Source organism: Hypanus sabinus, chromosome 21 (assembly GCF_030144855.1).
Source record: "Hypanus sabinus isolate sHypSab1 chromosome 21, sHypSab1.hap1, whole genome shotgun sequence".
In the NCBI taxonomy this organism is placed as follows: Eukaryota; Metazoa; Chordata; class Chondrichthyes; order Myliobatiformes; family Dasyatidae; genus Hypanus; species Hypanus sabinus.
In genome coordinates, this window is record NC_082726.1 from 47100059 (window position 1) to 47127685 (window position 27627).

A 27627-nucleotide genomic window follows, 5' to 3' on the forward strand; every position below is an offset into this window, starting at 1 on the left:
AGAGTAGATGTGTGTGTGAAAGCAGACAGCATAGTTTTAAGATAAGAAGTAGGTAAGGAGGATCTAAGGAAGAATATTTTTCCAAAAAGCTGTTTGGAATCTGGAACACAATGCCTGAGGGGATGTCAGAGAGGGACATCCTCGAAACTTTTAAGAGGTATTAAGTCAAGCACGTGAATTGCCAAGGCATAAAAGAATATAGGGAAACATCTGTAAAATGGGATTAATATAGATAGCTGCTACCTGACGGGCTGAATACACACGACAGGCCAAACAGTCACTCTCCACATTGTATGATTCAATAATTCTGTGATCTGACCACCAAAGGGGAAACATTTAAAGCTGGGCACATTAAGCAGCCAGAACCTGAGGAGCTGCTGGATGGATACAGAAGGATTTGGAGTCTGGTGTAGGCTCCAGAGGGATTAGAAATGGTAGCTGTAAAAGCAGAATTAGGAAAAGGAGTTTAAACCAGGTCTTTGTTTAAACCAACCAGGGTATTGTTTAAACCAACCAGGGTATTGTTTAAACCAGGGCACTGTTTAAATCAGGGCATTGTTTAAACCAACCAGTGCATTGTTTAAACAAGGGCATTGTTTAAACCGGGGCATTGTTTAAGCCAGGGCACTGTTTAAACCAGGGCATTGCTTAAACCAACCAGGGCATTGTTTAAACCAGGGCACTGTTTAAACCAGGGCATTGCTTAAACCAACCAGGGCATTGTTTAAACCAGGGCACTGTTTAAACCAGGGCATTGCTTAAACCAACCAGGGCATTGCTTAAACCAACCAGGGCATTGTTTAAACCAGGGCATTGTTTAAACCAACCAGGGCATTGTTTAAACCAGGGCACTGTTTAAACCAGGGCATTGCTTAAACCAACCAGGGCATTGTTTAAACCAACCAGGGCATTGTTTAAACCAGGGCACTGTTTAAACCAGGGCATTGCTTAAACCAACCAGGGCATTGTTTAAGCCAGGGCACTGTTTAAACCAGGGCATTGCTTAAACCAACCAGGGCATTGTTTAAGCCAGGGCACTGTTTAAACCAGGGCATTGCTTAAACCAACCAGGGCATTGTTTAAACCAGGGCATTGTTTAAACCAACCAGGGCATTGTTTAAACCAGGGCACTGTTTAAACCAGGGCATTGCTTAAACCAACCAGGGCATTGTTTAAGCCAGGGCACTGTTTAAACCAGGGCATTGCTTAAACCAACCAGGGCATTGTTTAAGCCAGGGCACTGTTTAAACCAGGGCATTGCTTAAACCAACCGGGGCATTGTTTAAGCCAGGGCACTGTTTAAACCAGGGCATTGCTTAAACCAACCAGGGCATTGTTTAAACCAGGGCACTGTTTAAACCAGGGCATTGTTTAAACCAGGGCATTGTTTAAGCCAGGGCATTGCTTAAACCAACCAGGGCATTGTTTAAACCAGGGCACTATTTAATCCAAACAGGGCATTGTTTAAAGACCAATTGAATAACCACTTTGGTTCTGTCTTCACTAAGGAGGACATAAATAATCTTCCAGAAATAGTAGGGGACCGAGGGTCTAGTGAGATGGAGGAACTGAGGGAAATACATGTTAGTAGGGAAGTGGTGTTAGGTAAATTGAAGAGATTAAAGGCAAATAAATCCCCAGGGCCAGATGGTCTGCATTCCAGAGTGCTTAAGATAGTAGCCCAAGAAATACATTAGTGATAATTTTTCAAAACTCTTTAGATTCTGGATTAGTTCCTGAGGATCGGATGGTGGCTAATGTAACCCCACTTTTTAAAAAAGGAGGGAGAGAGAAACCGGGGAATTATAGACCAGTTAGCCTGACATCGGTGGTGGGGAAAATGCTAGAGTCAGTTATCAAAGATGTGATAACAGCACATTTGGAAAGCGGTGAAATCATCGGACAAAGTCAGCATGGATTTGTGAAAGGAAAATCATGTCTGACGAATCTTATAGAATTTTTTGAGGATGTAACTAGTAGAGTGGATGGGGAGAACCAATGGATGTGGTATATTTGGATTTTCAAAAGGCTTTTGACAAGGTCCCACACAGGAGATTAGTGTGCAAACTTAAAGCACATGGTATTGGGGGTATGGTGTTGATGTGGATAGAGAATTGGTTGGCAGACAGGAAGCAAAGAGTGGGAATAAACAGGACCTTTTCAGAATGGCAGGCAGTGACTAGTGGGGTACCGCAAGGCTCAGTGCTGGGACCCCAGTTGTTTACAATATATATTAATGATTTAGACAAGGGAATTAAATGCAGCATCTCCAAGTTTGCAGATGACACGAAGCTGGGTGGCAGTGTTAGCTGTGAGGAGGATGCTAAGAGGATGCAGGGTGACTTGGATAGGTTAGGTGAGTAGGCAAATTCATGGCAGATGTAATTTAATGTGGATAAATGTGAGGTTATCCACTTTGGTTGCAAGAACAGGAAAACAGATTATTATCTGAATGATGGCTGATTAGGAAAAGGGGAGGTGCAACGAGACCTGGGTGTCATTGTACACCAGTACAATTGAAAGTGGGCATGCAGGTACAGCAGGTGGTGAAAAAGGCGAATGGTATGTTGGCATTCATAGCAAGAGGATTCGAGTACAAGAGCAGGGAGTTTCTACTGCAGTTGTACAAGGCCTTGGTGAGACCGAACCTAGAATATTGTGTGCAGTTTTGGTCCCCTAATCTGAGGAAAGAAATTCTTGCCATAGAGGGAGTACAGAGAAGGTTCACCAGATTGATTCCTGGGATGGCAGGACTTTCATATGACAAAAGACTGGATTGTCTAGGCTTATACTCGCTGGAATTCAGAAGATTGAGGGGGAATCTTATTGAAACATAAAATTCTAAAGGGATTGGACAGGCTAGATGCAGGAAGATTGTTCCTGATGTTGGGGAAGTCCAGAACAAGGGGTCACAGTTTAAAGTTTAAAGGGGAAGCCTTTTAGGACCGAGATGAGGAAAAACTTCTTCACACAGAGAGTGGTGAGTCTGTGGAATTCTCTGCCACAGGAAACAGTTGAGGCCAGTTCATTGGCTATATTTAAGAGGAAGTTAGATATGGCTCTTGTGGCTAAAGGGATCAGGGGGTATGGAGAGAAAGCAGGTACAGGGTTCTGAGTTGGATGATCAGCCATAATCATACTGAATGGCGGTGTAGGCTCAAAGGGTCAAAGGGCCTACTCCTGCACCTATTTTCTATGTTTCTAAACCAACCAGGGCATTGTTTAAACCAGGGCACTGTTGAAGGATCTGTATCCAGTCTCTGATTGTTACTTCTCCACTCAAATTAAATTCATCTGTTGTTTCAATAAAGGTAAAGATTTTGCATCCACACTCTCTCCATAACCATTAATCAATGAGCTATCAAAGAAGTAAATTTGACAGATGGGTTTAAATAAAGACTTATTTTCTGTCTGTTACAATGTTAACCCAACCCCTTTTGGAGCTCTGAGTGAAGTCTTTAACATTTAGGGATGGAGGAAAAATCTTTTCAGTTCAGCCGTTGCCTTTTCGGGCTCCTTTTCAGTGCTTTACAGCAAAGTAAGTGTTGTAATTCCAGAAACTCAGATCCCAAGAGTGTCAATGGCCATGTTATCTGTATTTATCTACCAGAACTATTCAAAAGATTCATCAGATTCCAATCTTAAGCCAATAGCAAGGGAGATCAGAACAACTGGAAAATAGCTCTGCTTTGTCTGCTTATCCCTTATCTACACGTGCACAGAAACACACACACACACACACACACACACACACACACACACACACACAAACACACACACACACACACACACACACACACACAAACACACACACACACACACACACACACACACACACACACACACACATACACACACACGGGAAAGACGTACATACAGAACAGCAAACACACATCAATACACACATGTACACAACCACAAACACACAAAGATACACAAAAATGGATGCACTTTATCAACACACACTCAGTGTGGGAGAGCTATTACGGGGTGCAGTGGGCAGAATTGGTGACTGGAGGCCATTGAGTAAGGAACCTGTGGGGTACAAAGTCAGAGAGAGAGGGGGAATGATAAAGAAAGGGAGGTAGAGTAAAGAAGGGCTTTGGGAAGGGGGGACTAAGGAAGAAAGTGTTTTGTGGAGGCATCTGAGAAAAGTGCACCTGTGCTTACTTTTCCAAAAGTGATTCTTAATCCAACATCACGAACCAAGTGTTCAACCTTTTGTCATGTTGCTGTTTATGAGACCATCCATGACTTCTACACTCAATACACTGCTCCTAAAAGTATTTTGTTTTGGAACCTTCCGAAGTAATGACAAGTACTGCAGAATCAATAACCTTTCTGAAACAGCTGGCTGCCTTTCTGTTGCCTACACTTTCCAATACTCCCCATTGTGTGACAGAGGGCCTCGAGCTTATCTATTGTGTGGACAATCCCAAGCTCTCTGAATTAAATACCATTACTGTCTTTTACAAGTCACTTCACTTCTGTCCTTTTTCATACTATTTTTTGTATCTGCTTTGTTCTCTTTTGATTCATTGTTGTTCCTCTTCTTCTGTCTAGTTATGCTGCGCAGAATCAGGCCCATTAACCCGTCAAGTCCACGACAAATATCAACTATCTCTGCAAGAGGCTGAAGCGCTATACCTGCCCTTTCACCTCCTTTCAAGGAGGTCCTCCCTCACCTCCATTCAAGATGCCAAACAATTCTTCCAAGTGAGGCAACACTTCAGCTGTGAATCCGCTATGGCTGCCTATTGTGTCCGATGCTCCTGAAATGGCCTCCTTTCCAATTATGAGACCCATCGTAAGTTGGGAGGCTGCTTTGTTGAGCAACTCCGCTCCATCCACAAAAAGCAGAACATCCTGGTGGCCAAATGTTTTAATTTTGAATCCTATTCCAACAAGTCACTATGAGGCCACCCTCACGTAGAGGAGCAATAGCTTATATTCCATCTGGGTAGCCTCCAACTTGATGGCATAAATCTCCTTCCAGTTAAAAAAAATTCCCTCCTCTTTCTCTCCTCTTTTACCTATTCCCTACTCTGGCCTTTCACCTCTTCCCACCTACCTATCACATCCCTCTGGGTCCCCTTCTCCTTCCCTTTCTCCTATGGTCCCGTCTCTTCTCCTTTCAGATTCCTTCCTCCCTAGTCCTTTAACTTTCCTACTCACCTGGTTTCACCTATTACCTTCTAGCTGTTCTCCTTCCCTCATCCCTACATTTTATTCCGGCTCCTTCCCTCAACCTTTCTGGTCTGGAAGAAGCATCTTGGTCTGAAACGACCACTGTTTATTCATTTTCATAGATGCTGCCTGACCTGCCGAGTTCCTCCGTAATTTTGTGCGGCGTGTTGCTTTGGATTTCCAGCATCTGCAGAATTTCTCACGTTTACCAAGTGCTCATTCCTACTGCCAGCACTTTAACGGTAGCCTTCTGTTCTTTCGTGTTCATCCAGACACTCTGTAAATGTTGTGAGAGTACCTGCTACCACCACTTTCTCAGACAGCGTGTTCAGATTGCAACCACACACTGAGTGAAAAACTGTTTTCTCCAAATTTGCAATGGTCCATTGTTCTCACCTCATCTGTTTCTGGATGGCTTTCAATATTCATACCACTTCACACATTGCTCTGCTTTCCCTTCAGCCTTCTTTCTCATCTGGCTCTTCCTGCTCCATCTCCAGGCACCTTCTCAGCCTTATTAACCAGGCAGCCCTCAGCTCAAATCGAGCTTGCCAAAAGACTCACCAGGGTATTTCCAATAAAAATCACGGATCCTCGTAGTGCTCTTTCACATATATTCATTTGTAGCTAACATTAGAATATAATTCAGCAGGAGCAGTTAATCTATTGTTTTTGGAAGGCAAGTTTTTGGAATCTTTTGGAAAATGTGACCGAGGTTAGTTTGTCAATAAGGTCATCGACAAAGAGCAAATGGTGATGAAAATAGAGTCTGGGAAAAGCAAGATGAATTTACAAAGAATTTCCAGAATTGCTTTGCTGCCAAGAAAGTTCTTTGGAAGTGGAACCACTGTTGGAAACACACACTTAAGTTTTGCAAAACAATGTGGCGCTAACACTAACAGCAAATAAAAAATCAAATTATATAGATAGTGTAAAAAGAGAGCAAAAAATAGTGAGGTAGTGTCCATGGTTCATTATCCATTCAGGAAGCTAAAGACAGAGGGACAAAAAATCTGTTCCTGAATCATTGAGTGTGTGTCTTCAGGGTGCTGTACCTCCTCCTTGATGGTAGCAATAAGATGAGGGTATGTTCTGAGTACTGGGAATGATTACTTCGGTTGTTTTAGCAATGCTGGTTCTGGAAATAAATGGTCAAAAAATTGGACGTAACTCCATCTCTTTCCTCAATATACTGTTGTGGAATCCGCAATACTCTTCAGATAGAGCAGATGGAGCCTCAGTTTTAAACCTCATTGACATAATGGCATTCTATTGGACTGGTTCGCCTGCATGAAATCAATACTGTGAATAGGTTCCTGCAATGATCAAAGATCAGCTTTATTTGTGCATCAAGACATTGAAACATAGAGTGAAATGTGTCATTTGTGCTGAATCAAATCCGCAAGGAATGCGTTGGGGTGCAGCCTGCAAGTGTCACCATGCTCCCAGCACCTAACGTAGCACGCCCACAACTTACTGTACATCTCAGAATGTGGGTGGAAATCAGAACACCAGGTGAGAAAACATGCAGTCACAGGGAGAAACGTGCAAGCTGCTCACAGACAGGGGTGGGAATTGAACCGCAATTGGTAATCGCTAGCGCTGTAATGCGATTGCACTAACCACTACACTACTGCGATGCCCAAGAAGTCAGATTGAGGCTTGGTTGTTGACAGACTGGTGAGTCTAGAGTTGCATTTGGGCCCGATTACTTCAGCAGAACAGGTACTTATATATTATTTCATGCTATGTAAGGCCCTTTAGCCCATCAAGTTTATACTGGAGTTCTGAGGTTCATTGCCAATTGCTGTACCACTGTGCTACCCAAGAGATGAACAGTTGTTTAATTATTATTATTGTTGCTGACAGATTTATCGAGTTCCTCAGACATCAGGGTAGGGAGTGGACTTAAGGACCAACCTTTGATCTTGGAACCTGGATTACGTGCCCCATGACGTAACCATGACGGGCAGCACAGTGGGGAATTTCGTAGAGTTGCTGCCTTGCAGTGACAGAGACTCAGGTTCAATTCTGAACTTGGGTGCTGAATGTGTAAAATTTGACTGTTCTTCCTCTAACCATGATTTAAATCCGGGTGCTCTGCTTTCCTCCCATGTCCCAAAGATGAACAGCTTAGTAGGTTAGTTGGCCACTGTAAATTGCCATCAGTGTGCAGGTGAGGGGCAGAACCTGGGAAGAGCTGATGAGACTATGGAGAGCTGATGAAAATGGGATCAATGCAGGTTCTGTGTAAATATACTGTTCAGGGATCACCATGTAACTGTCTTCACAACGAAGGTACAACAGCGTCTCTCATTTCTCAGAGGTTTATCTAGATTTGGTATGTCATTAAGAACTTTGACAAACTTGCTTAAGTGCACAGTGGACAGCATCCTAACTGGCTACATCGTGGCCTGGTATGGAAATACCAATGCCCAGGAATGGAAACGGCTACAGCTCAGTCCATCACAGGCTAAAGACTGATTTATACTTGTGCGTATGCTCTACACCGTAGCGAGCATGCGTTGGTGTACGCCAAAATGCTAGTTGGCGGTGGGGTTTCTGTGCCACTGTGTTGTGTTTTTTCATGAGAGACATGGGCGAGGAAATGTATTTCAAACATTTTCGCATGTGGGCAGGTAGGTTTGACGATTTGGTTCAATTATTTTGCTTCGGTGTACAGACATAATAGAGAAGAAGCAACCGGAAATGCGATGCTACCAAGCGGACCAATCACAGTTGTTGTGGTCTGTGTCTCAGTGACGTGTGAGTTATTTTTTTGGGGAGGTGCACATCACCCTACGGCGTAGGGTATGCCGTACCTATGGCGTAAATGTGACGCAGGAGTTTAAATTAGGCAAGTCCTCCCCACCATTGAATACATTTACATAGAATGCACCCACAAGAAAGCAGCATCTATCATCAGAAACTCCCACCATCCAGGCCATGCCCTCTTCTCACTATTACCATCCAGTACAAGGCACCCAAGGTTTCATGGTGAACAACCATTTTAATTGCAATCCCCATTCTCATTCAAATATTTTGGTCCATGGCTTTGTCTTCTGCCATGATGAGGCCACTCTCATGTTGGAGGAGCAACAGCTCACAGAATGTCAAGGAGGTCTCAAACCTGATGCATGAACATGAACTTCTCCAACTTCAGGTTATTTTTTCTCCTTCTCCTTCCCCTTCTTCAATTCCCCACTCTGATCCCCTTCTTACCTTTTCTCCTTGCCTGCCTAATACTTCCTCCCGGTGCTCCTCCTCCCTCCCTTTCTTCCATGGACCACTCTCCTCTCCTATCAGATTCCTTATTTTCCTAACCTGCTGAGTTCCTCCAGCATCTTGTGTTTGCTGTATTGCGTGAATGTATACTTTGATAATAAATTTACTTTGAACTTTAAAACTTTACATTTTGAGATAGGTGATTGAGGGTCATTGTGAAATCAGTGTACTGAAGGGCCCTTTTCTAAGTCTGTCCATGCATCATACCCTAGTGAATTACAGACATCTGCTCCATGGTCCCAGGTAACCCATAAGTGGCGTGGCTGCCAGATTGTCGATCTAACCCAATGCTCCTCAGGTAGAAGGAAAAGGGGCAACTGAGGTTATAAGGGAGAGATGGAAAGGAGATGGTTAGGAATCAGGAATGAAAAGAATAGATCACTCTCTTGCTCCCAGTTAGTACCGCCTGCAATGTGTCCATAATGACTTATTAACCATAGAAGTCCACTACTGCAAAATGAGGCATTCAACACATCATCCCTGTGCTAGATATCTGAAATAGATACCCTCTTGATCTCACTCACTCTGTCCTACCCACACCACATCACCAAATCCTCATCACTACCACCATAATCCTCCCTTTCAACTATTTAATAATTTATTTTTAGAAATTGAGGACTATGGGTTTGGGAGGGAAAAAGGATTGGGGCTTGTTTTGCTGTTGTTGCTTGTTGTGTTTAGTTTTATTCTACTGAGCACTGTGGGCATGCTATGTTGGTGCCAAAATGTTTGGTGACACTCGTGGGCTGTCCCCAGCGCATCCTTGGATGTGTTAGTTATCAACAGAAACAGCACATTTCACTGTATGTTTTGATGTACACATGATAAATAAACTTGAATCTCGAATCATGAATCTGAATGATGAATCTTGATAAGTTACAGTTATGTCCGCTCCCTGTCAGTCTTGGATTGAAGGAGAAACAAAGTTTTTTTGCAAAGTTTTGTAAAAAGCAACATTAAAATCTGCTCCCTGAAAACTTTTCTCTGGTATCAACCAGTTGCTTAATTTAAATAATTCCAGACTGAGATAATTGTGGAAACATTTCTAAATTGCACAGTCCTGCTACTATTTGTTAAATGAGATAAGAGATAGGGAGGGAGAGATTTGAAGCAGAGTGTGAGCTCTGACAGGAGCAGGCTCAATGGGCCGAATAGCCTTCATCTACTTTGTTTCAATGCAACACCATCTGATGGGGCTGCTTCTAAACTTTCTTACCCTTCTTACACCATCCAAGTTACCCTGGGTCAAGACAAGCAAGAGGTTAGCTGCTGTATTGGTCAAAATCTGACAGTTTTGCAAGGCTAGAAAACCTGAGGAAGGTCTTAGTGAATGTGTGATATGTCCACAATCTCTAGTGATCTACAGTCCATAGTGATCCACAGTCTTTAGTGGTCCAGAGTTCATAGTGTTCTGTGGTCTTTAATAGTTTACAGTCTGTATTGGTCCACAGATGGTTGAGTGTGGAGTCCGCAGTCTGTAGTAGTTCACAATCCACTATAGACTGTGAACTGCTCTTCAGTTTGCATAGATTTAAAATTATACACTAATATCAGCTTCACTTCTGTTAACAAATTTATTTGCCATTTACTTTTAGACTGTTTCTGAAATAGAGCAAATTCAAGACAATTTCTCATCACCATGACATTAAAAGAGGGATCTCATATATTCGGCCTTACTTCAGAGTTTAGTTCTGTTATTCTGCTGTCTTAGGTGAGAAGATGGTCTTGATGGGTTGGATAGTTATCTGAACTATATCAGGTGTTCAGGAGACCCGTCCTGTCTACCATTGCCCACACTTCTATTTGTTGCTTTAAATATTCTTTTGGAGTTGGACACCAATAAGCTATCTAAGCTGATTGGAGCAATTCCTGAAGCGTAAGATCAACTACGAATGAAATAAGTATCAATGCACAATAGGCAAAACATGTTTAGAAAATTAAGGATGGCCCATAACATGAAACTCAATAGATTTTGCTTGTTCTAAATTAGCCACATTTATCTCTATGGACAGGAGATGTTTCAATATCAGTTTCTTCCTGTTTGATAGTGCATCTAACTAAATGAAAATGCAACTTGATCCTGCTTAAAACCAAACATACTCTGCAGGCAGAACATCCACAACTCTCAATCTTTAGCTCCTGTCAACCAGCAAGGTGAAATATAGACTACAAATGGATAACGAGAAGGGTTGGGAGACTGTAATTTAATTGAGAAGTTCAAATGACATCATAAAATCCTCACAAGTCTGGCTCCAGCAGCTGGGAAATGTCAACTGAACCTGGAGATTAGATTATAGCCTTGAAATTGCTACCAGACGTCTTATTTCTCCGTTCTTTGTGCTTTTTTTTTCTCCTTGCCAAAGTTTTTGTTAGGTTGTTGAGTATTTTGGGTTTTTCTGCTGACACTATCAGTGGCCTTCCTCATTGCGAAATGATGACTGATGACAACATTATTCACCTGGAGTGCATTACTTTACGTTACCCTGTATTATACAAAGTGATGGATGCCTCACGAAGTGGGATTACTCAGTCATCAAATGGATATCAGTGTATTTGCAGGAGACCCACTTAGTGTAGGAAAATGGCATTAAGGTAGAAAGAAATTATCCATGATTTTATGAATGGTGGAACACAGGTACATGGGGCCCAAATGCCTCACTCCTGAATGTATTTTATATGGTAAGAGAACACAACTATTGTCCAGATATCATACTTGTGTTAATAGGAGACGGGATCAAAGCTTGAGCAACTAGGGGAACTCAACTGGTTAGGCAGCATCTGTAGAGGGAACTAGACTTCTCACATTTCAGCTTGAGGTTCTTCATCTGGACTGAAAAAACAGAGGCGAATGAGCCTGAATAAGGAGGCGAGGGAGAGGGGAAGGGCAAGAATTTGTCCTTCTGTGTTCATAGAGTTAGTACCTCAGATTGCCTTGGCATTTAGTACATCTCTGCCTGGAATCAGAATCAGATTTATTATCACTGACTCGTGTGTTGTAAATTTTGTTGTATTGGGGCAGCAGTACAGTGTAAAGTTGTAAAATTATGATATACAGTAATTTTAAAATAATTAAAAGGAAAGGAAGGATGGATCAGTATTCATGTGTCAGAGATTAATCTTCCCAAACTAGAAGCCCTGCATGAAGCAGGAGACTCACAGTTTGCTGAGGCCTCGATCTGTGGTGTTCAGCTTTGGCAGTCCAGAACTCTACAAGTCCAGGTATGATCTGCAGAATACAATCATAAGAGAAAAAGACAATTCCATGTGTAGTTAAAGTTCCAAAGTTCAAAGTAAATGTAACCAGGTGACCGTTGAATATTATCTTTTATTGTTAAAGTGCACTCATGTATTCACTTTGGTAATGCTGAAATAGCTCCTGTGCCTTTAAAAGTAAACGGTGATGTTATTTTGCATGGGTGGAGTAGAATGAAGAGTTGCCATGTTAATCTCTGTTCACATAGCGAGAGTGGGAAGAACTCATTTCAAGGTCTAGCCTATATGTGTTTGGAAGTTAAACACATATATATTAAAAGTGAGCATATCTGTTAGTTAAGATGAGATGTACTTATTCATATTTTCCATATTGTGTACGAGGTACAGGGTTGATAGGATTCTAACATTGTTTGTATTGGGTTTTTTTTTAGATTTGTCACTACCTTATTGGTTTTGTATATTTGGTTTCAGTTATTTTCATACTGCATACATAACAGGGGTGTGGTCTGAAGTTAAACTGAGATTGTAACAGTGGGAACTTTTTAAAAATTTATTTCATCATTTTTTATTTTGATACCCTCTTTCTGAAATAAAACAACTAAAACAGATAAAGGAATTTAAGACTGGAAGAAGTATTTGTTGTCCTGTGTGTGTATTTTTCCCAGGCTACAAAATAAAATTTATTATCAAAGGACATACGTGTATATGTCACCATATACAACCCTGAGATTCATTGTCTTACTCAATAAACTCATAGAATAATAACAATAACAAAATCAATAAAAGACTTCATTTGACATAATCGGATGCATAAAGGCTGTGGCAGGGTTTGCGTATTATCATCAAGCTTCAAAGTGTGGGCCTCTATACCTCCCACTGCTGTTGGGTCCTTGACTTCCTCATTGGGAGACCAGGGTCAGTGCAGATCAGAAATAATATCTCTTTTTCACTGACAACCAATGCAGGTGCACCTCAAGGACACATGCTTATCCCACTGCTGTACTCTCTCTGTGTGGCTAGGCACAACTCAAATGTCATCTATAAATTTGCTGTTGTTAACAGAATCTCAGAAGGCAACAATGAGGTGTATAGGTATGAGAAGGAACTGAGAAAGTAGTCTCCCAACAACAGCCTCACACTCAGTATCAGCAAGACCAAGGAACTGATTATGGATTTCAGGAAGGGGAAGTCAAGACCGTCCTTTCAGGGAGAAGTATGCACAGTTTCAAGTTGCTGGATGTCAACAACTCAGAGGATCTATCCTGAGCTTAACTTCTAGGCATCCATTAGTCTCGTGAGACCATAGATTTGCGCCTTGGAAGGTTTCCAGTGTGCAGGCCTGGGCAGGGTTGTATGGGAGACCGGCAGTTGCCCAAGCTGCAAGCCTTCCCCTCTCCACGCCACCGATGTTGTCCAAGGGAAGGGCACTAGAACCCAAACAGCTTGGCACCGGTGTCGTCGCAGAGCAAAGTGTTTTTAAGTGCTTTGCTCAAGGACACAAACACGCTGCCTCAGCTGAGGCTCGAACCAGTGACCTTCAGGTTACTAGTTCAATGCCTTATCCACTAGGCCATGCGCCTGAGCTTAACATATTGGTGCAATCATGATGAAGGCACACAAGCAGTTATAACTCATAAGTAGTTTGAGGCAATTTGGTAAGTCTAGCAAATTTCTATAGATGTACTTTTTAGAGCACTCCAACTGGTTGGATCATGTCTGAATGGAGGCTGCAGCAAACAGGATTGAAAGAGGTTACCAAGGATTGTAGATTTACCAGCTCTATCACTGGCACAACCGTCCATTGTGGACATCTTCAAAAGACAATGTCCCAAAAGGGTATCATACATCATTAAGGACCCTCATCATCAAGGACATGCCCTCTTCTCATTACGACCATCAAGGAGAAGATAAAGGTACAATGCAGGTCAATATCTCTGCAAAAGGATCCACTTTCATTTTAAATTTGCAAGAATTACGTCAAGAGTTGGTCTCCGCAGCTCTTGGAGACAACAGATTCTATAGGCTCATCACCCTTTGGCTGAAGAAATTCCTCCTTATCTTAATTTAAAAGAGCCTGCTCTTTATTCTGATCCTACTCTCTTCCTAATGGAAACATGCTCTTCACATCTGCTCTATCCAGGCCTTTTAGTATCCGATAGGCTTCAATAAGGTACCCCTACCCCCTCCCCATCCTCCTCCCGTGAAATTTTATACATCGTTGAAGGCGCAAAAAAGGATTGAATGAATTATGCTGTTAACACCTGTGGAGGGATTTGAGAAATTCAATTGCTCTCCATAGAGCAGAAAGGTTTAAAACACAATTAAATTTTTTTTAAAGTCTTTGAAATTAAGATGGGAATTGACAGAGCGCACAGGAAGAAACAGTTTCCATTGAAAAGAGAGATGAGGACTAAAGATATTAGAGGGAGATTGTAAGAATTCTTTGTATACTCAGGAGTGTTCTATTCTGAGCTAGAATGCAAGGTCTGAAAAGATGGAGCAAAGAAATTCACTGGTAACCTGTTTTTTTTAAAGGAAGTGGAAAGTGGTGAGAAAGGTTAAAATACTAGGCTGCAACCAACTGGATAACTCTTTCAAATAGTTGTACAGGAGTGATGAGCCAAGTGCACTGCTTTTGTGCTGTACAGTCCAATGATTCAGAGGCAGCCACTCAGTTCACTTCCTCTGTCTACAGTATTTAGTTCAGGCTTGTTCATGTCACTTGGTGGTGTGGATCTCTGTTAATTCCGGCCCAGTCCTGCAGATAACATCAGCTACAGAATGTCACATTCCTATGGAGTACAATAATCATAAGTTACCCTGATCAGACATTGTGCGTGATAGGCTGTCTTTGATCACAACAGCTGCCTTGGGCTAATCTTCTTATCTTGCAGTGTATCTGTTCTTTATCTGCTTACTTTTAGAGAGGCTCTGATGTAATTATTGCCAATTCCAAAATCCAGAAATGTGTTTTAGAGAGGGTTTCGTACATAGCTCTGATGCTATTGACAGAGAAATGCATCAATATGCTAGTTATTAATCTTGTATTTCACGAATTTTCTTTGCTTTAAAATTTAGTGTTTTTCTTTATGATAAACTTTCATGGTCTCTATTGGCACTTTTTATATCTTTTATTGTAACTTCTGGTATTTTTATCTATTGCATTGTACTGCTGAGAGAAAACAACAAATTTCACAACATACAGTATGTCAATGGAAAGGAACTTAATTCTGATTCTTGATCTCTCAACCTCCCTGCCTTCCTCCATTCCCAAGGCACTTTAAGACTTAATTCTTTGACCATTTCCTTCATATGGGTCAGTGCTGGATTTTGACTGTTACTGTTACTATGAAATTCCTTTGGTTATACATGGTACATACTGTTTATATTTATATGCATGTTGTCTATAGGCTGACAATGGAATGAATGCATTACAAGATTCAGGTTCTAGTTCAGAATCAGATGCATTTATCACATGCATATTGAAGCATACAGTGAAATGCATTGTTTGCTTTAACAACCAGGATGTGCTGAGGGTAGCTGCAAGTGTCACCACACATTCCAGCACCAACATAATACAGAACATTACAAAGCAGATTGCAACAAGCAACAAAACATGCCCCTTTCCTCTCTCCCCACCCTTCCATTCACTCTCCACATGGACAGTCCTCCTGTGTCCAATCTCCAGGTCAGCAGTTTATTAAATTAATGCTCTTGCTACTATTGGAGTCATGTTAATTACCAGTACAGCAATGAAGTACTGATCATTTAAACCAAGTTAAGATAGCAACTACACAGAAGCTTAAGTCCAAATTAGGGTTCTCAAACTGAAACATCGACAGTCCATTTCCCTCCATAGATGCTGCTTGACCTGAGTTCAATGGATGCCCACACTGAAGATGTTTAAATCTTCTCTTCGACAGGCGTTCAGTGACACACTCCCTCAGTGCTCCCATCTGTGACCTCTGCTGCCCTCCAACACTTGAACCATGTACTCACCCCAACTCGCTCTTCACTTATCACCTTCCAGCTATCCTTCCCGTCCCCCCTACCTTTTTACCCTGCTAGCTTCCCACTTCTTTTCCAGACCCAATGAAGGGTGTCAGACTGAAACATCAACTGCTTATTCAATTCCATTGATGCTACCGGACCTGCTGGGCTCCGCATCATTTTGTGTGTTCGACCGGTCCAGCAGCACCAACTTTTATTTGTAGTATATCCTTGGCACAGTGGAATGTCGCAAGGTGTTTAGCAAGAGAGTTATCTACGAAGCTGATAAGATGATGGTAAGGAAGGGCGAAGGACATTATAGTCAAACTGTTTAGTTTAATGGTGTATAAAGGAGAAAAGGTACTGAGAGTGGAAAACATTCCAAAGCTTGGTGTAAAAGCAGATACTTCTGCAAATATTCAGCAGTTTGAACAGCCTCAACAGAAGGAGAAGATGGTCTAACATTTCAGGTTGAAGATATTTCATCAGAATGGATGTAATGTCATCAACCCAACGGGTCAACTCTCTCTGTCTGTCTTTGCCTAGCCTGCAGGGCATTGCCAGAACTTCAGCATCGACAGTATGCAGCTCTCCAGAGTTTGGTACCCAGGAGAAGAAGGAACAGGCATCAGTGAGGATGCACTTAGACACCAGAATCAGAGGAGCTCAGACATCTGAGAGGACTGGTAAAGTAGGCAACAATACAGTAACAAACTGACTCCGCCAAATGGGCCTCCTAAGATCCTATTAACAACCTCTTTAAGTTCATCACATACTTTGCAACTAATTTCATGACATTTGTCAAGGCTAATAAATCTAATTCTGTTTCTGATTAAGATCTTACTGATAAATTCTGTTCTGCTTGTGCATTTGGCAGTTTAGCAATGCAAGAAATGGTGCAAGTTTACCATATCAACTATCAGAGCCACTATAATTAATTAACACAAGGTGTGATTACTTGCTGTTATAATTGTTACAATTATACAACAAACAAATCTACAGTACTGAGACTATAAAAAGTTTTTTGGTGCTTTTATTTTCTAATTTATGTTGACATGGAATTTAAGGATAATAAATTAGGATAGCTGAGATTTTAAGCAACTGGTAGAAGAATTACCAGACTAAACTGTAAAACCATTTGATTCAGGTCTGGGAGAATTGGCCACTAGGCCTTGTTGGTGGATTGCACTGTGCTGCATTATGGAGGCAATGTCACAGAGTCAAAGCTTCATCACACAGCACAAAAATGGCCCTTTGGCCCAACTGGTCCATGCTGACCAAGATGTCTATCTATGCTAGTTCCATTTACCCATGTTTGACCCATATCCTTCTAAACATTCCCTATCTATGTACTAGTTCAAATATCTTAAATGCTGTTAACATACAGTACCTGCCTCAACGACTATTTCTGACCTCCTTCTGTGTAAAAAAGAAAAGCTGCCTCTCATGTTCCTATTAAGTCTCTCCCTCTCACCCTAAATCTATGGTGCCTTGCTCTTGATTCCTGGCCTCTGAACTAACCTTTGGAACATCCTTCATCCCCAACATCATTAATGTCCTCCACTAGCTAACGGATGATCACCTTGACATTGTTTCTTGCCATTCCATTGCACAGATGGCTTGCTTAGTGCAGGTCAGAATCTCTGCGAAAGCTCTATTGTTGCTTTGCTACAACGAATGCATCTTTTTAAAAAAATGTCATACAGTGTGGGTGTTGGCAGCCACCTCTTGGAGAAACAGACAGTTCAGATCTAAAGGCCAAGCAAAGGTATCCCGATTTCCAATCATTCAATGCTATTAACTTTACAGGTACTCTCTTTCATTCCTGATACATGGTGTTGCCAGTCTCCAGGCATCAAAATCAATTGATCATTACTCTTGTGAATAGCCTTGGCCCTGAAGATGATACAGAGAGCACTTGAATTAATTTCAACATCATCCATTCAGCAGCTGAAGCTTTCTTCCTTGCCTACTTCTCAATGCTACCATCAAAGAGGAGGTACAGGAGCCTGAAGATACATATTCAATATTTTTGGAACAGCTTCTTTCCCTCCATCATCAGGTTTTTGAAGGGACAATGAACTCATCTATATTTCCTCTCTTTTTACACTACTTATTTAATTTAATTCTTATTATATGTTTCCTATTATAATTAATAGTTTTTGTATTATTATGTATAGCAATATATTGCTGCCACAAAACAATAAATTTCATGACACATACCAGTGATATTAGACCTGATTCTGATCCAGTACTATTTAGCTGCCTCCACAAGTTTCAATTTTTCATGAACCTGACTGCATCTAAAATTTTGTTAGTAATTTGCTGACTTGTGCAAAATCCTTGTCATCCTGTGCTACACACAAAGTACTGGAGGAACTCAGCAGGCCAGGCAGCATCTGTGGGAAGAAGTACAGTCGCCATTTTGGGCCAAAAACCTTTGCCAGTCCTGCTGAAAGGTTTCGGCCCAAAACGTCAACTGTACTTTTTGCATAGATGCTGCCTGGTCTGCTGAGTTCCTCCAGCATTTTGTGTGTGTCGCGTGGATTTCCAGCATCTGCAGATCTTCTCTTCTTCATCCTGTACTATTTGGCCACACCGTCTGCTGGTCCAGAAATGGCTCAGATCGAAAATTCTATTTTTTGCTTCAAATTTCTCCCTGTATCTTCAGTGGTCAGTGCTTAGTGCTCAAATTCAGCCACTGAGAATCAAATTCAATGACTAGTTCAATGGATTGGATACCCAGATATTGGCAACACCATGTATCAGGAATGAAAAGCAAGGTTTCATAATTTTTTTGGAGAACATCTTGAAGCTTAAAAAGGTATGATATACAGTTTGATATAGATGGTATCTGTGGACCTTGCAGTATCACGAAATGTAGTGGTAAGTGAATTTATTACCCTTCAAACATCAGGCTCCTGAGCCTGTATGAATAACCCCACTCACATCAGCACTGAACTGATTCCTCAACTAATGAACTCACTCTCAAGGAGTCTACAACTGACTCAGACAAAGTCAGAAGAACTCATCTTGTGAGACGTTATGGGTGGAACTGAGGAATAAGGAAAGTATGACCACTTTAATTGGGCTATATTATAGACCACCCAACAGTGCACAGGATTTAGAGGAACTACTTTGTAAAGAGACTGCAGACTGTTGCAAAAACATAAGGTTTTTATAGTAGGTGTTTTTAATTTTCTACATATTGAGTAGGACTCCCATACCGTCAAAGGACTAGATGGGATAGAGTTTGTCAAATGTGTTCAGGAAAGTTTCCTTATTCAGTACATCGAAGTTCCAATGAGAGTGTATGATGCTTGATCTCTTATTCAGGAATGAGATAGGGCAGGTTACAGATGTGTGTGCAGGAGAACACTTTGCATATACTGATCATAATGTTATTAGTTTCAAAGTAAACATGGAAAAAGTTAGGTCTGGTTCACAGGTTGAGATTCTAATTTGGAGAAAGGCCAATATTGGAGAGGATCTGGCAAATGTGGATTGGAACAGGTTATTTTCTGGCAAAGCTGTACTGGTTAAGTAGGAGTCCTTCAAAAGTGAAATTTTGAAAGTACAAAGCTTGCATTGGCCTGTCAGATTAATAGGTAAAGATAACAAGATTATGGAACCTTGATTTTCACAAAATGTTGCGGCCCGCATTAAGAAAAAAATGGAGGTGTATAGGAGTTAAAGGCAGGTAGAAACAAATGAGGAACTTATGGAGTGTAAGAAATTCAAAAGAACACTTAAGAAAGAAATCAGGAGGGCTAAAAAAAGGCATGAGGTTGTCCTAGCAAACAAGGTTAAGGAGAACCCTCAGGGATTCTACAGATATATTAAGAGCAAAAAGATTGCAAGTGACAGAATTGGTCCCCTGATGTATAAAACAATAAGCTCATCTGATTCTGGAAGTAATTCCAGCCATTAAGCATGGACTTTTTTGGCCTTTCTGAAGCACCTTGCACCCATGGACTGGAGGGGATAAAGGTGAACTCTTCAAATGTTGCTGCCTGAAGAAATTCATTTCATTTTGCCTTTGCTTCATGATGGCATGCAAGCCATGACAGCCTCACTGAAGACCAGTGTCAAACAAGAATGTTTCACTGCCCTGACTGTAACTTAAATCTTTCTCATTACAGTGCTGCCCTCAACTCCAACAAGCTTCCCTCAGGAGTGAAACTAATCTTCAGACCCTGATGGGACCCTTTTCAACATACAGTGCAGACACCCCAGAACGAAGGTCACACAAAGCTTAGCACACTGCTGACCACAAATGAATTTCCATGAACGTGGAGACCAAGATTAGTATTAATATGACACTGATGCTGACGAGGGTCAGTATCAAGACACAATATTATTTATTTAGACTTTTTTATTATTTGCATGATTTATCTTCTTTTGCACATTAGTTGTTTAAGTACAGTTTTATTCAAAAATAATATTTAATTTCTTTATTTTCCAATAATCTATGAGAAAAAATAAATCTCAATGTAGTATATGATGAGATATAGAATTTATTTTGAAACATTAAAACTTTACTATGAAAATCCAAACTATTGTTGATTTATTCACTGGAGCCTATAAGAGAATAGTCTTCACCCTCAACTTGTTCAAGGTGAAGTTCAACTACCAATGTACCAACCATCCTCTTACAATTAAGCTTCATGACAAGATCTTGGAGATACAGACCCTTTCCACATATTTATAGAAGAAGGCAGACATTGATAATAAAATTCACCTTCTACGCACCAGCACAGCATATCAAATCAAGTCAAGTCAAGTCAAGTCAACTTTTATTGTCATTTCAACCATAACTGCTGGTACAGTACATAGTAAAAATGAGACAACATTTTTCAGGACCATGGTGTTACATAACACAGTGCAAAAAACTAGACTGAACTACGTAATATAAAAAAAGCAACACAGAGAAAGCTACACTATACTACAGACCTACACTGGACTGCATAAAGTGTTTGAATAACACTTATCTGCATAAAGGGTGGAAAAGGGTGTTTGAATACCTAGACTTCTAAGTTACAAACTAATTTATGGTGTACCAGGCAGCAGTGGTCACTGTTCTATATATTTTTGAGAACTAGACTACCTACAGCAGGCATCTGGAGGAACAGGAAAGATCCCACCAATGCAGTCTCCACAAAATCTTCCAAGTTCACAGGCAGAATAAACAAGTTAATTTCAGTTTCTTCACCAAAACCAGCATTCCCAACACTGATGCCCTAGTTCAAACCAATCTAATCAATTAAGCAGGACATTTTGTAAAGCAGCAGATTCCTGAAACAGTTGCCCTATTCTAACTTCCATCATACAGCAGATTATCAGGTGAACAGGAGAAAAGGTTTGAGGATGTGCCTAGAGCTTTCCTTGATAAAATGAGCAGTCATACTCACTCTTGGAAACATTGGGCCACAACCACTTAGAGAGGGGAAAGAGTGTTCAGGGTGATGTGAAGAACAGTGTAATTCCTAAGACACGTTGTACAAACAGCAGAAAGACCACTCCACATCATAAACAATCCATCCAGTTAGATAACACTTGTTGAAGTTCTAGAGTAGACCATCTAAGGAGAAGGGGAAATGATGCTCACCTTGGAGTCAGGTGTTTTTTGGTTCAAATCTCAATCTGTGCTAAACAGTTTCCACCAGGATCAAGGACAACTTCTATCCCATGTTTTCAGACTCTTGAGCAATAAGTTTGACTCCTGACCTCACAATCTATCTCGCTATGATCTTGTGCTTTATTATTTACCTGGTCTGTACTTTTTCAGAGGCTTTTACACTTCATTCTGCATTGACTCTGCTTTGCTTTGTTCTAGCTCAATGCACCATGTAAATATTTGATCTGAATAAATGGCGTGCAAGACAAGCTTTTCACTGTATCTAAGTACATATGACAGTAGTAAACTAATCCCAATACCAATACAGTGAAATCTGGACTGGCTCCCCAGTGTGAAGGAATGTTCCACTGTTAATGTTGCACTGTCTTCCTCTTGAAACAACCTATCCTTTTAAATACGCAGTTGTCAAAGATCTTGTTTCAAAGAAGTGAGAATTATTTTTGCTGTTCTGTCAAGATTTATCCATCAAAAATGCTGGCATACACAGAATATTTGGATATTATCACCTTGCTGTTTGAGCAGCCTTGCTGCCCTTTGGGACAACAACTGAGATACTCCAGTCAGTCAAAGGAAATGCTTTAATTAAACCTGTCTACATAATAATCAAGTATCTCTGTCCATTGGAGAAGAACAGGATATTCGCTGCTCTTACCAAATAGCACCATGGAATCTTTTAGGATGATAGATGGAGAAATGGTTCAAAGCTTGCTGAAAAGAATAACATTCTGCAGGAGTGCTATAGCCACTGAGCACTGCCCTGAAGACAAATCTTATGAAATGCATGAGTTTACAATGAAATGAGCGATGTTGGTTTACTTCCAAAAACACCACAAAATTATGGCTGGTTAAATAAAGCATCTGCATACTTCTAATATTAAAAGCTTCATTTAATGTTACAAACAGAAGAGGTTCTGCAGATGCTAGAAATCTGGAGTAACACACTCAAAGTACTGGAGGAACTCAGCTTGTCAGGCAGCATCTATGGAGAGGAACAAAGAGACTTCAGACCAACACCACTTCATCAGGGCACTTAAGCATCAATGTCTTGTAAGAATAAAGCTCCAAAGCAGAACGGTGATTTAGAACAATGGGTTGTGCCTAGTCCAGTGTAGCTGAATATTTAATTTCCTTTTTCCATCTGGGCTCGTCAAGCTGTCATCCATGCTCAATATGTAATGCTTAACACGTTAGTTGCTACTGTCAGCTAGAGTGCAAACAACATACTTCCCTTGCTCACAGGCTGTACAGATGCTCCATCAGTTCATAGTGGTGGGGAACTGTGACACAGCACACTGACAAGGAATCGAAATGGGACAAATCCAATTAAAAATTCTTGCTTTGGAAATAAAAAGTTTTGTGCATAACGCTGGAAGCATTTCACAGCACAAGCACTTAATATAACTTAAGAGAAAGCAAATGTTTCAGATCATCCCTGACACCCTTATTCACCCCTTTGTTATTTCTCATCTCAATCATCTCTGTATTCTGTTTGCCATCTTCCCTTATATTTTCTGTCAACTTGATGTCACCCAAAATTCTACTGCATATAATCAAACTTGTATTAGGTCATAGACACCCATCACTCTCCCTCCAGCTGGCTAATGTACTGAATTTTAAAGTTCTTCTGTCCCATCACTTTCTGTCACTGTAACCTTACCCTAGCCTACCAGATCTTCATCTCTGCTTCGTCAGCTTTCCTGATTTTAATTGCTCCACAATTTGTTCTCTGATAGTCAGGAGTCTCTTCCTAACACTCCCCACTCTCCCTCATCCTCAAAAAAGCTCCTTAAAACTAAAGCTTTCACCAAGCTTTCATCCCATCACTAATTTCCTCTTGTTGGCACCCCTGTGTAGTGTCTTAGACAAAGGGTCCTGATGAATGGTCTCAGCCTGAAACATCAACTCTTTACTCCTCTCCATAGATGCTGCCTGATCTGCTAAGTTCCTCCAGCATTTTATATGTGTTACTCTGGATTTCCAGTATCTGCAAATTACCTTGCGATTATTGGGATTAAAGGAGGCTTTTATTCAACAGTATATAGATGCAGCATACTCCTCATTGGCCATTCTCATTGTTGCTCTAGACTTTTGTTTTTAAAGACTAGCGGATTGTTTGATGCATTAATTCACCGTGGGCTCTGCTGTGTTACTGAGCTTCCGCTGTTGGGTTCAGTGACCCAGTAGAGTACCCTGTAACTGTTACCACCTGTCCAAGCGGCAGTGACTAGTGTCATCATACCTAGAACACTGAATGCTGGGAGGCACATCAGTGTTGTTCATTATATTAGTAGTTGGCAGCCATCAATCCCAGGGGATCATGGGTTTTCGCCTCTAGTGGACTGTGTCCTCTCCAGGGTGCAAACTTGGGCAGGAAGATTTGAAGAACCGGCTGTTGCCCATGCAGCGGGCTCCCCCTCTTCACGTCACTGACGTAGTCAAAGGGAAGGGCAAGTGGCATCAGTGTCGTAACAGAGGGCTCTGAAGTTATAAACAATATATTTATTTATATTATCTACGTTGTAATAGCATTGCACTAACCACTACGTTACTGTGGCGCCTTTACCTATCATGTTTATAATGCATTGAGCTGCCATTTGTGACAGCTAATTTCCATGGCATTTAAACCCTGTGTTTGTATGCCTATGGTAATAAACTTGAACTTGAATGTGAATTTGAATTCCCCTTCAAAAGGAAGTCAAAGATCATTACATCAAATTGGTGAACACCGCAGCACCGATTAGTTCTCTCTCACTCTCAAGAGCACTAAGCAATGTCGTGCATGTTGTCGAGAGCCCCAAGGAGTTCATACCTTCCATACCACCAGCTAGTGACAGGGTACAAAATGGCCTTGATTACACCTTACCAAGGTCAAAGCGTTAGCCGAAAGAAATTTATCCTGCCTTGAAGTCGTTTGTCCAGCTTGGGTTATGTATAGCTAGTTTTTCATAAGTTCTATTGTTTTTCTGTAATTGCTCGCAAGAAAATGAATCTCAAGGAATTATATGATGGCATACAGTATATGAACTTTGATAATAAATTTATTTTTGAACTTTGTGTCAGGATCGAGATCACTGGCTGTGGTGAACTATGTGCCTGTCTGGACACGCCCCCTTCTGACTGCTCCTGTGGCTCCTCCCACAGGCCCCTGTATAAAGGCGATCGAGGTCTGATCCTCTGCCCCATTCTCCAGGATGTAATATGATGGTCACTCACTGCTGGTTCCTTCTTCAGTCAATAAAAGCCGATATCTCGCCTTACGTCTCAGAGTGAGTTATTGATGGTGCATCAATTTTATTGACTGAAAGTTTTAAAACATGGAAACTGTTTTATGTCCGGAAAGGTTGGATTTGGACCCTCAAGACCCTGAAGCAGCTCTTGCTTTTGAACACTGGCTTGCATGTTTCCAATCATACTTGGCGGAGCTTCGTGCGACTGACCCTGCCATTATGTACAGAATTCTCCTCTCGAGGGTCACCCCAAAAGTTTATTCCATTATCCGGGACCTGCTGACCTACGAAGGGGCACTGGACGCCCTCAAAAGACAGTACCTGCGGCTGGTGAACACCGTCTATGCAAGACATCGTTTAGCTACCCGGCGACAGCGGCCTGGCGAATCGAGTGCCGAGTTTCTCCGAGCACTACAGACACTCGTCCGAGCTTGTGACTGCAAGACGCTCACGGCAGAACAACATGCGGAGCTGCTAATGCGAGACGCCTTTGTGACGGGACTGAGGTCAGTGTACGTGCGTCAGCGACTGCTGGAACACTCAGATCTTACCTTACACTGGGCGATCGAGACGGCCAACGCTCTGGAAGCTGCGCTGCACTACGCCGACGCTGTCCAGTCGCGTGATTCCCCACTGGTTCCGTGGACGCCTCAGACCCCGCCACCGCCGGCTCCCGCGAGCAAAATCGCCGCTGCCAGTCGCGATTCCACGAACTCCTATTCTCTTTTCCCAGGAAGTCTGTCACTGGGACCGCTCTACCAGTTTGGCTGATGTCCCCGGGGCCAGTGCTGCTCCGGAAACATGTGAGGAGCAATAAATACTCCCCGCTGGTCGAGAGGGTTCACCTTCTGCATGCGAACCCCCTGTATGCTTATGTGGTCTTACCTGATGGGCGGGAGGACACGGTCTCCATCCGCGACCTGGCACCCGCAGGTGCAGCAGACCACTACCCTGAACACTCTCCGGTAACTATGAACCCTGTACCCGAGGTGACACTGCGCTCACCAGGCCCTACATGGACTCCTCATGACACATATATACCAGGTGCCTCGCACATGCATGAGCTGGAACCAGCACAACCTCCGTCTCCTGTGCAATCTCCAATGTTGCTGGCATCGGTGCAATCACAGTCGGTGCTACGTAGATCGCAGCGACAGATTCGACCACCTGATAGACTTGACCTGTAAGAAACTTCACCACATGGGGACTCTTTCAAACAAAGGGGGGGGTGAATGTGGTGAACTATGTGCCTGTCTGGACACGCCCCCTTCTGACTGCTCCTGTGGCTCCTCCCATAGGCCCTGTATAAAGGCGATTCAGGTCTAATCCTCTGCCTCATTCTCCAGGATGTAATATGATGGTCACTCACTGCTGGTTCCTTCTTCAGTCAATAAAAGCCGATATCTCGCCTTACGTCTCAGTGTGAGTTATTGATGCTGCATCACTGGCCATGCCTGAGATACTGAACTAAGTTATTCTGCACTCAGTTTCTTTCTTGTGAGTTACCCTGCAATGGGGCAGCAAACCAGTTGACCAGTTTGTCAGACAGTAGGGAAGGCCATGGATTGACATATTGGAATGGGAATGGGAAGTGGAATTGAAATGGGTGACCACTGGGAGATCCTGCTTCTCATATCAGAATGGGAATGGGATGAGGCCGCACTCAGGTTGGAGAAACAACACCTGATATTCCAGCTGGGTAGCCTCCAACCTGATGGCATGAACATTGATTTCTCAAACTTCTGGTAATGCCTCCCCACCCCACTTCACCATTCCCCAACCCCTTTTGCCTCTCTCACCTTAACTCTTTGTTTGCCCATCACCTCCCTCTGGTGCTCCTCCTCCCTTTTCTTTCTTCCATGGCCTTCTATCTTCTCCTATTAGATTCCCCTTCTCTATCCCTCTATCTCTTTCACCAATCAAGTTCCCAGATCTTTACTTCATCCCTCCACCTCCCGGTTTCACCTATCACCTTGTGTTTTTCTCTCTCCCCTCCACCCACCTGTTAAGTCTATTCCTCATCTTTTTTTTTCTCCAGTCTTGCCGAAGACTCTCAGCCTGAAGCATCGACCATACTTTTTTCTGAGCTCCTCTAGAATTTTGTGTGTGTTACTTGGCTTTCCAGCATCTGCAGTTTTCCTTTTGTTTGCTTTTGAACTCAGTGGGCACTAATAAAGTGGTCGCTGAGTGTATGTTTGTGGTCTGCTGTAGCCCATCCACTTCAAGATTCAATGTGTTGTGCATTCCGAGATGCTCTCCTGCATACCTCTGTCACAGCACATGGCTTTTTGAGCTAGTTCCTGTCAGCTTGAACCAGTCTGGCCATTTCCCTCTGACCTCTTCTCATTAAAAATGCGCCTTCACACATTGAACTGCCACTCACTGGATGTTCTTTGTGTCGCACCATCCTTTGTAAATTCTAGAGACTGGTGTGCATGAAAATCCCAGGTGATCAGCTGTTTCTTCGATAATCAAGCCACCCATTCTGTCACCAACAATCATTCCATAGTCAAAGTCACTTCTTTCCCACTCTGATGTTTGGTCCAAATAACAACTGGACCTTTTGATCATGTCTGCATGCTTTAAGCATAAAGTTGCGGCCATATAATTGGCTGATTAGATATTTGTATTAACAAGCAGGTGTACAGGTATACCTGATAAGGTGGCCACTAAGTGTATATAACAACTAAGCATCTACAGTTCTTTGGGGAAATGAATCCAAAGATTCACTGAATAAAATGATTTCTCTGCATCTCAGTTCCAAGTAGCTGCCCCCAATCCTGAAACAGTGCCCCCTAAATATAGATTCTGCAGCTTAGTACCCAGCGCCTGCTGTTGTTCTCATGGATGTTGTCCACCCTCAACACATTCTTGAACATGAGGACATCCTGCTCATAGTAACATCCACCTTTGTATATTGAATGGCTCTGGTTGCTTTTTGAGTACATGTTTAGCCCAAGGAAAGGAGCTGGTGGTAAAATGCACAATTAACAAAGTCCACTAGAGAAAGTGTGGTCTTTGAATGAAAACTATACAAAATAAGAAATATTGATGCAAAAATATTTGTAAACATTTTCAAATTTTGTC